The sequence below is a fragment of the Bufo bufo genome, chromosome 2 (genome assembly GCF_905171765.1).
Source record: "Bufo bufo chromosome 2, aBufBuf1.1, whole genome shotgun sequence".
NCBI lineage: Eukaryota > Metazoa > Chordata > Amphibia > Anura > Bufonidae > Bufo > Bufo bufo.
In genome coordinates, this window is record NC_053390.1 from 282310289 (window position 1) to 282327233 (window position 16945).

Here is a 16945-nt window from a genome sequence, read left to right on the forward strand (position 1 = left end):
AATGAAGATTACAGCCGTGCATGCGTGATGTGCTCTCTTTCACTTTAGGGGCCCTATTGTGGAGATAGGGACACACACCTATCTGATGTTGATGGCATATCCAAGCGATATTGCCATCACTGTCTGAGATAGGCCAGCCCCTTTAATTGCCCTGCAACTCAAAAATCCACAATGACATTTGCAAGTAACACAAGTGTATTTTTTTGGCAGATTTTGGTATTTTTTTTTTTATGTTGGTTTACCATCATAAAAATGAGTCAGTGGGTAACTCACCCCAAGGGTAGTTTTATTTCCAGATGAGAAACTACTTTCGTGAAAATTTGATTATTAAGGGAAGTGGAAATGTGAACTGTGCAGCTCCGACATATACAAGTCCCAGTGAAGCTTGCTAATTGCTCACACATACGTATGTAGGCAATATTGTATATTTAATGTTTAACCAGTGACCTTGCCAGGATCATTTTTGAATTTCAAGAAGTCATTGGATTAGCTAGAGTAAAGAAGATCGCCCATGAGTAGTAGTAGTTTTGTCACATGTTTCCTTTATGTGTTTGATGCATCATCTGAAAATGAAAACATATAGAATCTTCATTAAAAATTAACCTTTTAATGAAGATTATCACAACAGAGGCAGCTATGGTTTTGCCTCACCAAATTGCCCCTGCTTTGAGGGCAGAAATTGTTATCTTTTGATTCGAACTCCAATAAAGACTTTTTTTTTTTTAGAAACCATACACAAAACAATTTTGTAGAAAGAATACAATTTTCTATCCTGACCTATGTGTGCCACCACTTTTCTCATGTATAGCCATCAATGCGAACAAAAAACTATACACATTCATACGGCATAAACTGAACCAGGCATATATTTTCACAGTAATGTGGTTGCAAGTGGGAGGAATCTCTCAATGTGCCAAAGAAGACATGAGACGGGAACAGGAAGAGACCCTTCAACAGGGATGTTTTGATACGTTGATGTACCATATTTATTGTTTTAGACCCTTTCAACACCTTCAAGGGAGCATGGATTAAGTAGTGACAACGTGCACCAAAATTGCTCACATAATTTTGATGCAAAGTAAACCAACGACTGGGTGGTGTAATCTTAGACAAATGTGTCTAACCATGCACCAACTAGTAAATATGACCCTTTAACCAGCAAGTTTTGACTCACAGATGACATCTCTGATAGGACTTGTTCACTTTCCCTTTTCTTCTCTAGTCAGCCCAGACTGGAATGATGACTTCTTCCAGCCATCATTCATCTCTGTAAAGTTTGCTACCCAAACATTTTCGGCTCCTAGCTTTTCCAGCACCCTCCCCACCCTACATCCTACTTCTACCCTTAAAGTTGTGCTGGTTGTGTAAATAATAAATAATAGTACCACACAGATAGCATCACCAACAACACTAAGAACAGAAAGTGCCCTAGACAGTATTGACAGTAATATTGCCTGAATGGTCTTCCACACTGCCCCGTTAGGCCCCATGTTGTAATAGTACTCCTCTTATTGCTCTTCACAGCAGTAAGAATGCTCCCACTGTGCCACACATAGTAATAATACCCCCTAAGAGTTAGGTTATGTTAGGGTGTACGGCAGGACAATTGTACTCAACAAAAATGGCACGGAGTAGCATACTAGACTGTCTTGGGAAGCCCCTTACATGAGCCAGACGTGTTGCTAAAGCAGTGGAAATTAATTTGTTAGCTGCTGTCACTGACGGCAGCTAACAAATTAATTTCCACTGCTTTAGCAACAGAATAGCTGTGCTAACATAGGGATCCATATTAAACTGACAAATCTGCTTTAAACAACAGCATATTACAACGTTTGGGCAACCCTGTGCTGTTATCAATTTTAAGGAAAAACTTCAATAATGTATTTCCATGCCTAAAACGTAGCGCAAAGATAAATAGTGCTGTACTGAATGAAAGCTATGTCTTGACTGGTTGCTTTGTGCTTTGCACTGTGTTCCCCAGTGTCCTTGAAATACATTCTAGAGCACTGTTCCAGGAAACCCTGGGGTTCCTTAAAGGGGTTGCCCCATTTGAACATTTATAGCATATCGATAGGATATGTCATAGATATCTGATACATGCAGATCCCATCTCTGGGAACCACTCCTATGGTAAGAACCAAGTCCCACCATGCTTGGAGAGAATGCTGCACATTTCACCACTATGGGAGTGCTCAGCTATTTTGGGATGTCCCATAGCAATGAGTAGAGAAAGCTGTGCATGTGCAGTGTGTTCTACATTCACTGAGGGGCATTGATCTTGAGATAGGAGTGGGACTTGTACCTATCAGTATGCCAAAAATGTCCACATGGGAACCCTTCTAGGCTACTTTCACACTTGCGGCAGTGTGATCCGGAAAGCAGTTCCGTCGTCGGAACTGCCCGCCGGATCCGCCGATCTGGATGTGACTGAAAGCATTTGTGAGACACATCCGGATGCGGATCCGTCTCACAAATGCATTGCAAGAACGGATTCGTCTCTCCGCTTGTCATGCGGACAGACAGATCCGTCTTCTATCTTTTTTCACATTTTTACGGAAGGACGGATCCGGCATTCCGGTATTTTGAATGCCCCATCCGGCCCTAATACATTCCTATGGGGAAAAATGCCGGATCCGGCATTCAGGCAAGTCTTCAGTTTTTTTCGCCTGAGATAAAACTGTATCATGCTACGGTTTTCTCTTTTGCCTGATCAGTCAAAATGACTGAACTGAAGACATCCTGATGCATCCTGAACGGATTACTCTCCATTCAGAATGCATGGGGATATGCCTGATCAGTTCTTTTCCGGTATAGAGCCCCTGTGACGGAACTCAGTGCCGGAAAAGAAAAACGCTAGTGTGAAAGTACCCTTAGCCTAATCATAACACAGCAAAAACAAAACCTGTCACTTGACAGTAGAGAAGGCAATCTGATTTCAGCTTCTCCTAAGAAGCTTTGCAAAGCAGTAAACATATATGACTCAAATTATAGCACTGCAAATGCTGTCCCCAACATGTTTCAGGGGTCCCCTGGGGTAATCAGGTTGGAAATCACTGATATAGAGGTTCTAATACAGTGGATCATTTGCACAGAGAGGTGGTGCAGTCCTGTTGTACTTGTTACATCCTCTTGTTTACCTCTGGAAGGTTTCATAGCTCATAATTCAATAAAGCAGATGGATTTCTCATATCCCTGAGAAGGGTGCGACTGAAGGCATCCTGGCACAGAACATCCCACATCTTTATTCCAGTCACCTTATTGCATGTCAAGTATTTTCTCTGTCATCTCTTGAACTGACCATCAATGCCATGCACAAACCTTGAAGGCAGCAATCCTTTTAATAACCAAGTGTAAGTCAAGGATCAGCTGAGGCATTCTACTCTTACAGAGTTCTACTTGTCTTCCTTGGCTCCTCAGCACAGGCATGAATAAGTAACAAGAAGTACAGTGTAACATCTTCATGGAAAAGAACAGATAGGAGCTCATTGTAACAGGAGAAGCATACAGTCCACAGCATGGATCCGATTCATCCACAATCAGCTGATAACTGCTTGCAGAGCAGACAAGAGATGGATTACACAGGAGGACACCACGCCATGACAGAGTATCAAAAGCTGGGGGATCGTCAGAAGCTGGGGGATTCCAATCCTGCCTTTGCTCGGCTTTACCTTGGGGGTGATTCACTTGAAGGTCAAGAGGATCTAAATTTTTCCAATCAGCCCATACACTTCTTAACTTTAGAAACTTCTGAGCAGTCCAAACACATTGCACAGGGTCTAGGTGAGGAACATAGGTTTGGAGGTGGAGTAAAGGTGCAAGGTGAGCCTGGGACTTGTGACATAAAGAAGAGCTCCTCAGAAATGTCAAGCAGAGAGTGCATCCAAAAAAGAAAATGGAAGCTAGAAGAAAGGAGCTTTAGTTGGGATGTGTTAGACACTGAGGACTTGCCAGTTGGGATACATCAAGAGGATAGTGGTGGTGTGGTAGAAGTAAAGCTGGAGAAGACAGAGGACAACCAATCCAAGCATATGAACGTTATTCTTTATAAGATGGAAGAAGATGAGTCCAGACTCTGGAGTGAAGGACAAAACCTCTCCAAGTATACTGACCACACCACCACTAGTTTTAGAAAATCTAGAGATGAAGATGACAGGATGAGAAAGGTAAAACTGTACAGGAGGGCACAGAGTGAGAACCTGGTCTCATATCTCCAAGGCAGTATCCGGGCACTGACCCGTTCTGCCTCAGAGAGCAGTGATGGCCACAGACAAGTCACCCGGCTGTCACTCCAGAGAATGGGAAGATCGTATAGCACTGACCACTTACTGGAAGGTGTGGGGCAGATGGTAAGTAGCGTCCATGCCTTGATGTGCACTAGCATTCAAGTCCAAGCTCAGGAGATCACCAAAAATAGCAATGACAAGGAGAAGGAGCGTCTTCCCGGGAGCCGGGGGCCACCCAAGCGCATATACCAGCTGGATCCATCGTGTAAGGAGAACCTGAGTGACACCGAGGAAGACAGCAGCACATTGTATGGACATGAAGGTGCTACGGAGGAGGTAACTTTATGGAACATAGGAACTTGTCAAAATGCAAAGCTCCCACAAGACGCTCCTCCCAATCTCTGTACTGAGGTGGTTAAAGGGGTCTTCTCAGCCCAAACCAGCTCCCAGGGAAGGACCTCTTCTGAGGAGAGCAAGCCCGAGCAAGGTGACTCAGAAGAAGACAAGGTCCTCTCAGTAGCAGATGCTCGGAGAGCCTTTGAGGCGTCAAGCTCTTCCAAACGCAAAGTACTGGTTAGTCACTCCAAAAGAGGTAAGTGCGGTGCCTCTTGTTCTGATGGGTGATATTTCCTTAAAATAAATCTGTTTTCTGCCCCATACATGAAAATAGAGTATAAATTGTTGCTGGTTGTCTGAGATCAAGTCCAGAAAAATGCCAGTGATCACTACTTTATCTGGCATATCTCCAGACATTAATGAACTTGTATGAACTTTAATATCATAATGAAGCAGAAGCTTGCTGTTACTTTGTGGTAATATGTGTCTGTGCTAAATACATGTAGAATGGGAGAGAATGCTTCCATTGTACAGAAATCCCATGGAGCAGACATTACCTGTAGTTCCTTACAGAACTGGCACTGAAACTTTTAAGCAATACTTTTGATTTTATGGAAATTATATTTGTGTTATTAATTTTTTGGGATATTCATTCTTGAAATGAGGCATCTGATATAATTTATATTAGCATTTAAAGGTGTAAGGATATGTCTAGAAATGAGCTCAAATTTTCTAATGGAGATAGGAGGATGGGACCCAAACCTATCTGACATTGATGGCATAGCCAAAGCATATTTCATCAATTTCCCAGATGAGAATACCCCTTTAAATAAGTCTAAGTGAATTCAAAGAACGCTGATCTACTATTTGGACAGCCTAATCCATATTAATGAGCGTTGTTATCCTGATGAACATCTATGCATAAAATGTGGTCATGCCATTATGGTTAATGTCTTTAACCCATTCCTGACACAGCGAATTTTCATTTTTTTACTCCTGGTCTTCCAGGAGCAATAACTTTTTTATCTTTCCATTTACGTATAAGTGTAGTGGGAAGCTGGAAAAAATTTCGAAATGGGGTGGAACTGAAGAAAAAAATGCAATTCCACCATAATTTTATGAGTTTCGTTTTTACGGTGTTCCATATGTAGTAAAAATGACACGGTAACTTCATTCTCTGGGTCAGTACGATCACAGCAATACCACAGAGTTTTTCTTTTGTTTTAATACTTACAACAAAAAAAAACTTCGGAAAAAATTAAATTCAGACCCGGATAGCTTTTATATTTACGTCTAAGGAGCTGTGTGAGGGCTCATTTTTGTTTGTGTGGAGCATTCTATATTTTTCATTGATACAATTTTATGGGGAAGTAAAGCTACTAAAAAATGGAGAATCAGCATTTAGATTTTTTTCTTTTACACTATCTACTATATGAGATAAAAACTTTAACATTTTGGGACACAGCAATACTAATGATCTTTATTTTATTCTTAAAATGGGGAAAAGGGGTGATTTACATTTTCATTTCTTTTTTTTAAATATTTTTTCAAACATTTTTTTACCTTTTTAACACTTATTTTTAGTTACCCTAGGGCAGGGATGCTCAACCTGCGGCCCTCCAGCTGTTGTAAAACTACAACTCCCACAATGCACTTCTGTAGGATGATAGCTGTAGGCTGTCAGGGAATGATGGGAGTTGTAGTTTTGCAACAGCTGGAGGGCTGAAGGATGAGCATGCCTGCCCTAGGGGAACACTCTATGGGAGAATCAGTCTGCTTTAACAGGCCTCGGAGCCTTCAGAAGGCCCAAGGCTGCCATAGCAAGTGAACAGCTCCTGTGATCTCGCTGCGGGGGAGCTGTTCGGGCACCAGGAACACAGTAATTGACTGCTCAGATACTGTGGTCACAATTAAGCATTATCTTCAATCACGGACTTTGCCACTAAGTGTCTACTATGTAAAACAGCAGGCACTCTGCAGCTATAGTTCCCCCTCAACTTTCTTTGAAACAGATTTTGAAGGTGATAGGCTCCCTTTAAAGGGAACCTGTCATCAACTTTATGCTGCCCATACTAATGGCAGCATAAAGTAGAGACAGGTGAGTTGATTTTAGAGGTCTGTCATTTAAAAGTTAACAGTAAGTGGATGCCGAGAACCAACATCACAATCATTGCAGACTGGGCCTGGAGAAGAGTCACGGTCACCTGAGAAAAGTCCTGGTTATTCATAAATTCCTGCTCTCTGTGCCCACCTGCTGATGATCTTCTACCTAGTTTTCTCCCTTTCTCTCTAGGAGAGAACTGCCAATCATCAGCAGATGGGTGAGAGAGCAGGAGATTATGAATAACCAGGACTCTTCTCAGGTAGATGTGACTCTTTACAAGGTCTGTGCTGCAATGATTATTATGCTGGTTCTCAGCAACAACTGACTTTTAGCTCATGAGTGACACCACTGACATCAGCATTTCTGTCACTATTTTATGCTGCCCTCAGTGAGGCCAGCATAAAGTTGACAAGTTCCCTTTAACTCCTTAACGACCCAGGACGAAAATGCTCGTCCTAAATGGCCAGTACTTAGCACCCCAGGACGAGCATTCTCGTCCTGCGATCCTCCCCCCCCCCCCCCATGTATGTGCGCTGCTGCGATCAGCAGCACAGATCCGGCTGTTACTGACAGCCGGATCCGTGCTGCATCCACCAATATCGGTGATAACGCCGATGCCGGTGAATAACCCCTCATATGCCGTGGTCAGCGCTCACCGCAGCATATGGGAAGTTTGCGCTCCCTCTCCTTAGTCTTCGGGTCCCCGCTCTGTGGTGGAGGGGACCGGATGGTTGCCATGGCAGCCCCAATTCCTTCCACAGGCATTGGAGCCTGCCAGCTACGGAAGCCCAGGAGATCCAGCCTGAGGGCTGGGTCTCCGAGGCAACTGTCAGCGTCTTACTGTGTAAGACGCTGACAGTTCAATTCAGTACAATACAGAATGTATTGTACTGAATTGAAACAGGGATCAAACCCTGAAAAAGTAAAGTCCCACAGTGGGACAAATATAAAACATAAAGAAAAGTGGAAAAAATGTGTTTTTTTTTATAATAAAAAAATTAAAAGTTTCAAGTAAAAAAAAAAAAGCGTCCTTTTCCCAAAATAATGTAAAAAAAAATTCTCAAAAATAGGGAAAAAAAGAAAAGTAGACATATTAAGTAGGGTTGTCCCGATACCACTTTTTTAGGACCGAGTACAAGTACCGATACTTTTTTTCAAGTAGTCACCGATACCGAATACCGATACTTTTTTTAAATGTCATGTGACCGTTTTGGGGGATCTGTGGATCTGTGGATGACGCACTGTCATGTGGGGGATCTGTGGATGGCACTGTTATGGGGGACCTGTGGATGGCACTGTTATGGGGGATCTGTGGATGGCACTGTTATGGGGATCTGTGGATGGCACTGTTATGGGGGATCTGTGGATGGCACTGTTATGGGGGATCTGTGGATGGCACTGTTATGGGGGATCTGTGGATGGCACTGTTATGGGGGATCTGTGGATGGCACTGTTATGGGGGATCTGTGGATGGCGCTGTTATGGGGATCTGTGGATGGTGCTGTTATGGGGGATCTGTGGATGGCACTGTTATGGGGATCTGTGGATGGCACTGTTATGGGGATCTGTGGATGGCACTGTTATGGGGGATCTGTGGATGGCACTGTTATGGGGGATCTGTGGATGGCACTGTTATGGGGATCTGTGGATGGTGCTGTTATGGGGGATCTGTGGATGGCACTGTTATGGGGATCTGTGGATGGCACTGTTATGGGGGATCTGTGGATGGCACTGTTATGGGGGATCTGTGGATGGCACTGTTATGGGGGATCTGTGGATGGCACTGTTATGGGGATCTGTGGATGGTACTGCTATGGGGTGGGATATCTGTGGATGGCACTGTTATGGGGATCTGTGGATGGTACTGCTATGGGGTGGGATATCTGTGGATGGCATTGTTATGGGGTGGGGGGATCTGAGGATGGCATTGTTATTTGGTGGGGGATCTGTGGATGGAACTGTTATGGGGAGGATCTGTGGATGACACTGCTATATGTCATCCACAGATCCCCCTCATAACAGTGTCCCCCAATACACCGGGCCCCGCCGCTCACCGAAGTATTTATAAACGTGAATCCTTATCCTGTTGTTAAGTTGAACTAACGCTGCCCTCTCCCATGTTCCCCTGTATCCCCCTGTATCCCCACAGCACTTACTTAAGCTTCCATAGCAGGCAGAGCGGACGGCACCAGTAACGTCACTCACTGACGTAGAGCGCCTGCTCCGCCTGCTTCACTCATAAAGTGGGCGGAGCAGGCGCTCTACGTCAGTGAGTGACGTTACTGCTGCCGTCTGCTCTGCCTGCTATGGAAGCTTAAGTAAGTGCTGTGGGGATACAGGGGGATACAGGGGAACATGGGAGAGGGCAGCGTTAGTTCAACTTAACAACAGGATAAGGATTCACGTTTATAAATACTTCGGTGAGCGGCGGGGCCCGGTGTAAGAGTACAGTGACTGCACCGGGCCCCGCCCATAGTATTCTATTTATGTATCGGGGCGGGGTATCGGCGGCTGAGTACCGCCGAGAAAACTCGGAATCGGTCCCGATACCGATACTAGTATCGGTATCGGGACAACCCTAATATTAAGTATCGCCGCTTCCGTATCGACCTAACCCCTCAGATGAACACCGTCAAAAAAATAAAATAAAAACTGCTAAAAAAAACATTTTTTGTCACCTTACATCACAAAAAGTGCAACACCAAGCGATCAAAAAGGTGTGTGCCCCCCAAAATAGTACCAATCTAACCGGCACCTCATCCCACAAAAAATGAGCCCCTACCTAAGACAATCACACAAAAAATAAAAAAAACTATGGCTCAGACTATGGAGACACTAAAACATGATTTATTTTTGTTTAAAAAATGCTCTCGAATGTAAAAAAAATAAAAAAAGTATACATATTAGGTATCACCGCGTGCGTAAGAACCTGCTGTATAAAAATATCACATGAACTAACCCCTAAGATGAACACCGTAAAAAAAAATAAAAAAAATAAAAAAAACGGTGTAAAAAAAGCAATTTTTGGTTACCTTACATTACAAAAAGTGTAATACCAAGTGATCAGAAAGTCGTACGCACCCTAAAATAGTACCAATCAAACCGTCATCTCATGCTGAAAAAAAAATTAGACCCTACATAAGATAGTCACCCAAAAATTAAAAAAGAAATATATGGCTTTCAGAATATGGAGACACAAAAAAAAATAATATTTTTTATCAAAAATGCTTTATTATGTAAAACTGAAACAAAAAACCCCAAAAAGTAGTCATATTTGGTATTGTCGCGTCCGTAACAACCTGCTCTATAAAAATAGCACATGATCTAACCTTTCAGATGAACATTGTAAATAACAAAAAATAAAAACAGTGCCAAAACAGCTATTTTTTGTTACCTTGCCTCACAAAAAGTGTAATATAGAGCAACCAAAAATCGTATGTACCCTAAAATAGTACCAACAAAACTGCCACCTTATCCGGTAGTTTGGGGTCATTTTTTTTTAGTTTCTACTCTAGTGGTGCATGAGGGGGTCTTTAACCACCTCAGCCCCCCCCCCCCCTAGCTTAAACACCCTTAATGACCAGGCCACTTTTTACACTTCTGACCTACACTACTTTGACCGTTTATTGCTCGGTCATGCAACTTACCACCCAAATTAATTTTACCTCCTTTTCTTCTCACTAATAGATCTTTCATTTGGTGGTATTTCATTGCTGCTGACATTTTTACTTTTTTTGTTATTAATCGAAATGTAACGATTTTTTTGCAAAAAAATGACATTTTTCACTTTCAGTTGTAAAATTTTGCAAAAAGTAAAAGTAAAAGTTATAGCGTTTACAAACTATGGTACAAAAATGTGAATTTCCGCTTTTTGAAGCAGCTCTGACTTTCTGAGCACCTGTCATGTTTCCTGAGGTTCTACAATGGCCAGACAGTACAAACACCCCACAAATGACCCCATTTCGGAAAGTAGACACCCTAAGGTATTCGCTGATGGGCATAGTGAGTTCATAGAACTTTTTATTTTTTGTCACAAGTTAGCGGAAAATGATGATTTTTTATTTTTTTTTCTTACAAAGTCTCATATTCCACTAACTTGTGACAAAAAATAAAAATCTTCCATGAACTCACTATGCCCATCAGCGAATACCTTGGGGTGTCTTCTTTCCAAAATGGGGTCACTTGTGGGGTAGTTATACTGCCCTGGCATTCTAGGGGCCCTAATGTGTGGTAAGTAGTTTGAAATCAAAATCTGTAAAAAATGGCCGGTGAAATCCGAAAGGTGCTCTTTGGAATGTGGGCCCCTTTGCCCACCTAGGCAGCAAAAAAGTGTCACACATGTGGTATCTCCGTACTCAGGAGAAGTTGGGCAACTTTTCCCATTTTTTTATACAAAGTTGGCATTTGACCAACATATTTATCTCACCCAGCATGGGTATATGTAAAATGACACCCCAAAACACATTGCCCAACTTCTCCTGAGTACGGAGATACCACATGTGTGACACTTTTTTGCAGCCTAGGTGGGCAAAGGGGCCCACATTCCAAAGAGCACCTTTCGTATTTCACCGGCCATTTTTTACAGATTTTGATTTCAAACTACTTACCACACATTAGGGCCCCTAGAATGCCAGGGCAGTATAACTACCCCACAAGTGACCCCATTTTGGAAAGAAGACGCCCCAAGGTATTCCGTGAGGGGCATGGCAAGTTCCTAGAATTTTTTATTTTTTGTCACAAGTTAGCGGAAAATGATGATTTTTTTTAATTTTATTTTTTTCTTACAAAGTCTCATATTCCACTAGCTTGTGACAAAAAATAAAAAATTCTAGGAACTCGCCATGCCCCTCACGGAATACCTTGGGGTGTCTACTTTCCAAAGTTGTCATTTGACCAAGATATTTATCTCACCCAGCATGGGTATATGTAAAATGACACCCCAAAACACATTCCCCAACTTCTCCTGAGTACGGCGATACCACGTGTGACACTTTTTTTGCAGCCTAGATGCGCAAAGGGGCCCACATTCCTTTTAGGGGGGCATTTTTAGACATTTGGATCCCAGACTTCTTCTCACGCTTTAGGGCCCCTAAAAAGCCAGGGCAGTATAAATACCCCACATGTGACCCCATTTTGGAAAGAAGACACCCCAAGGTATTCAATGAGGGGCATGGCGAGTTCATAGAAAAAAAAAAAATTTGGCACAAGTTAGCGGAAATAGATTTTTTGGGGTTTTTTCTCACAAAGTCTCCCTTTCCGCTAACTTGAGACAAAAATTTCAATCTTTCATGGACTCAATATGCCCCTCAGCGAATACCTTGGGGTGTCTTCTTTCCGAAATGGGGTCATTTGTGGGGTGTTTGTACTGCCCTGGCATTTGAGGGTCTCCGCAATCATTACATGTATGGCCAGCATTAGGAGTTTCTGCTATTCTCCTTATATTGAGCATACGGGTAATGAGATTTTTTTTTTCCGTTCAGCCTCTGGGCTGAAAGAAAAAATGAATGGCACAGATTTCTTCATTCGCATCGATCAATGTGGATGAAAAAATCTCTGCCAAAAAAAAAAAAAGGAGGGGAAAGGCGTCTGCCAGGACATAGGAGCTCCGCCCAACATCCATACCCACTTAGCCCGTATGCCCTGGCAAACCAGATTTATCCATTCACATCAATCGATGTGGATAAATAAATCATTGCCGGGATTTTTTATTTTTTTTATATATACAAAGTGTTTGCCAAAGCATATGAACACCGCCGCCTCCTCATCTCATATGCCTCGGCAAACGTATCTTTTACTGCAGAGGAGAAATCTCGTCTTGCAGCGCCGCATACACCGACTTTTGTGTAATCTGACAGCAGCGCAGTGCTTCTGTCCGAATGCACATCAGTGCTGCATCTAGTCGATCGGTTGGTCCACCTGGAAGGTAAAAAAAACAAAACAAAAAAGAAAAAACCAGGCCGCAACGCAATAAATTTATTAACTTTATATTAAAATTTGAACGGAACATATAAACTTTAACTTTTTCAAGTGAACGTTAACTTTTTTACTTACCGGTAATTTTTTTTTTTTTACCTTTATAGAACAAACCTCTCCTTCCCCATGGGACAATGTGCAAAGCGCAAATCGCCCAAAGATGTGGCGAAGTACATTATGCACTTTATCCAAGGTGAAAGGAGAGGTTTGCAGTAGCTGTGAGAGAAAGGGCCCTAATAGCCCTGTGTGCCTGTCCTGTGAGATGCAATCCCTATGCTAAGTGTACCAGTGTGTGGTACTTCTGGAAACACTCTCCAAAGCATAGGGCAGGGTGGTCAGGACAGTCAGGACCGAAATAGCGGGTGTCACGCCTTATTCCACTCCTGCTACAGACACGACATCTTTTTCGGGGTGACGGTTGGGTTGAGGTACCAGGAACGACACTGGGGAAATGTCGCTCGTGTAGACGGCTAACTACACTGGTGGATGGGGCCACGGAACCTTCTGGATACAGGAGGGTCTCGATGATCTCTTCCTGAAATTTGAGGAAGGATCCTGTTCTCCCAGCCTTACTGTAGAGAACAAAACTATTATATGCAGCCAATTGAATTAAATATACAGACACCTTCTTATACCAGCGTCTGGTGCGTCGGGAAACTAAATACGGAGACAACATCTGGTCATTGAAGTCCACCCCTCCCATGAGCAAATTATAGTCGTGGACACAGAGGGGCTTTTCAATGACACGGGTTGCTCGCTCAATTTGTATTGTCGTGTCTGCGTGAATGGAGGAGAGCATGTAAACGTCACGCTTGTCTCTCCATTTCACCGCGAGCAGTTCTTCGTTACACAAGGCAGCCCTCTTCCCCCTTGCAAGACGGGTGGTAACGAGCCGTTGGGGGAAGCCCACGCGACTAGTTCGCGCGGTGCCACAGCAGCCAATCTGTTCTAGGAACAAATGCCTGAGGAGGGCCACACTTGTGTAGAAATTGTCCACATAAAGATGGTACCCCTTGCCAAATAAGGGTGACACCAAGTCCCAGACTGTCTTCCCACTGCTCCCCAGGTAGTCAGGGCAACCGACCGGCTCCAGGGTCTGATCTTTTCCCTCATAGATCCGAAATTTGTGGGTATAGCCTGTGGCCCTTTCACAGAGCTTATACAATTTGACCCCATACCGGGCACGCTTGCTTGGGATGTATTGTTTGAAGCCAAGGCGCCCGGTAAAATGTATTAGGGACTCGTCTACGCAGATGTTTTGCTCTGGGGTATACAAATCTGCAAATTTCTGGTTGAAGTGGTCTATGAGGGGCCGAATTTTGTGGAGCCGGTCAAAAGCTGGGTGGCCTCTGGGACGGGAGGTGGTGTTGTCGCTAAAGTGCAGGAAACGCAGGATGGCCTCAAATCGTGCCCTGGACATAGCAGCAGAGAACATGGGCATGTGATGAATCGGGTTCGTGGACCAATATGACCGCAATTCATGCTTTTTGGTTAGACCCATGTTGAGGAGAAGGCCCAGAAAAATTTTAATTTCGGAAACTTGGACTGGTTTCCACCGGAAAGGCTGGGCATAAAAGCTTCCCAGGTTGGCGGATATAAATTGAGTGGCATACCGATTTGTTTCTGCCGCGACTAAGTCCAAGAGCTCCGCAGTCAAGAACAGCTCAAAAAATCCCAGGGCCGAACCGATCTGAGCTGTCTCAACCCGAACTCCAGACTGGGCGGTGAAAGGGGGAACTAATGGTGCGGCTGAAGTTGGTGACTGCCAATCAGGATTTGCCAGCACCTCAGGGACTCTAGGGGGTCTACGGGCCTGTCTGTGCGGTGGCTGCGACGGGGTAACTACTGCACGTGCCACCGTACCAGCTTCAACTGCCCTTCTGGTGCTCGCCACTTCACCATGTTGTACGGCAGTGCTGGTACTAGGTCCAGGGAGGGCTGCGCTGCTGGTGTATGCCTCACCACGTGATCCGACAGCGCCAGCCCCACTCTGCTGCTCTTGAAGCGGATCCTGCGCAACCTGTGGTCTAGCGACACGAGGCCGGGTACACCTGGTTCTATCAGGGACCTCAACCTCCTCTTCCGAACTTTGGGTCAGACTTCCACTGCTTTCTACAGGTTCATATTCTGACCCACTAGATTCGTCAGATGAGGGTTCCCATTCCTCATCCGACTGGGTCAGAATCCTGTAGGCCTCTTCAGAAGAATACTCCCTGTTTGACATTTGGACTACTAAATTTAGGGGTATTACCTGAGAATACCCAAGAAAAAAAGCAAGCCTGTCTTACAAAGGGGAGGCTAGCGAAGTACCGGAGGCCGCTGCGATTGATAAAAAATATCAAAACTGATTTTTTTATCACCGCAGAGCTTGGAAAGTGATTGTGCAGTGATCAAAAAAATATATATTTTTTGTCACTGCGGCGGGGCGGGCGTGGGTGAACGCACGTGTGGGCGACCGATCAGGCCTGATCGGGCAAACACTGCGTTTTGGTTGGAGGGCGAGCTAAGGTGACACTAATACAATTATAGATCTGACTGTGATCAGTTTTGATCACTTACAGATACTATAAAAGTACAAATGCTGATTAGCGATACGCTAATCAGCGAATTAGTGACTGCGGTGTGGTGGGCTGGGCGCTAACTGACGCTAAACTACCTAACCAAGGGGCCTAAACTATCCTAAAACCTAACAGTCAATACCAGTGGGAAAAAAAAGTGACAGTTTACACTGATCACTTTTTTCCTTTCACTAGGTGATTGACAGGGGCGATCAAGCGGTGATCAAGGGGTTAATTCGGGTGATGGGGGTGATCTGGGGCTAAGGTGTAGTGTTGGTGGGTACTCACAGTGATGTCTGCTCCTCTGCTGGAACCAACCGACGAAAGGACCAGCAGAGGAGCAGACAAGCCATTTAACACATCATATTTACTAATATAATGTGTTAACTGGCTTTTCATTTGTTTTTTTTTAAAAATCATCAGCTTGCCAGCGACGATCATTGGCTGGCAAGCTGATGACCCGACCCCCCTCTAACTTTTGCCGGCCCGCGATGCGCATACGCGGGCCGGCTTTGAGCGAAATCTCGCATCTCGCGAGATGACGCGTATATGCATGACTGTGCGCAGGGCTGCCGCCTCCGGAACGCGATCCTGCGTTAGGCGGTCCGGAGGCGGTTAAATGTGACATGGCAGCTTAAAATTATACCAGTGAAATCTGCCTTCCAAAAACCATATGGCGTTTCTTTCCTTCTGCACCCTGCCGTGTGCCCGTACAGCAGTTTACGACCACATATGGGGTGTTTCTGTAAACTACAGAATCATGGCAATAAATATTGAGTTTTGTTTGGCCTTGCTTTGTTAGTGGAAAAAAAATTCAATTCTGGAAAATGGAAATGGAAAATCAGCCAAAAAAGTGAAATTCTGTAATTTCATCTCCATTTTCCATTAATTCTTGAGGAATACCTAAAGGGTTAACAAAGTTTGTAAAATCAGTTTTGAATGCCTTGAGGGGTGTAGTTTCTAAAATGGGGTAATTTTTGGGTGGTTTCTATTATGTAAGCCTCACAAAGTGACTTCAGACTTGAACGTGTCCTTAAAAAGTGGGTTTTGAAAAATTTCTGAAAAAAGATTTGCTTCTAAACTTATAAGCCTTCTAATGTCCCCAAAAAATAAAATAACATTCCCAAAATGATCCAAACATGATGTAGACATATGGGGAATGTAAAGTAATAACTATTTTTGGAGTTATTACTATCTATTATAAAAGTAAAGAAATTGAAATTTGAAATTTTTTTCCAAATTTTTTGACTCAGTTTTACCACTGTCATGAAGTACAATATGTGATGAGAAAACAATCTCAGATTGGCCTGGATAAGTAAAAGCGTTTTAAAGTTATTACCACATACAGTGACACATGTCAGATTTGCTAAAAATGGCCTGGTCCTTAAGGTGAAAAATAGCTGGGTCCTTAAGGTGTTAAGATTATATGGGCAAGATTATAACAGTGGGCAGCTTTAACATTATAAACACCACTGAGCTCTTGCTGTTCTCAATTTGTGTTAATTAAGAAGAATCTGACCTAGAGGTCCAATAAAAATATGCTACTGGTGCTTCTGTACCCTGTGAGGAGTGACCACCACATAACTCCTATATGGGCCCCTTAAAGAAAGTGCATTCAATGTTTAGTTTGAACGTCTCCCTTACCTGATTGGCTTATCTGTAACTGACTGGTGTATCCACCAGCTCCTGCCTGGCCATTTGGGTTCTCTAAGGTCACAGAGAATTCACGGTCTGAATGGATATTTTTTTGT

At 43.6% G+C, this 16945-nt stretch overlaps 1 protein-coding gene across 1 annotated transcript in view; it reads left to right on the forward strand.

Annotated features, from left to right (window-relative positions):
- Positions 1 to 4675: 4675 nt before the first annotated feature.
- The window catches only part of CORO1C (coronin 1C), a 141837-nt gene continuing 129567 nt past the window's right edge, over positions 4676 to 16945 (forward strand). Inside the window, exon 1 of the mRNA XM_040416611.1 lies at positions 4676 to 4815. The gene's annotated coding sequence lies outside the window, so the exon portion shown is untranslated. The remainder of the gene's footprint in view (positions 4816 to 16945) is intronic.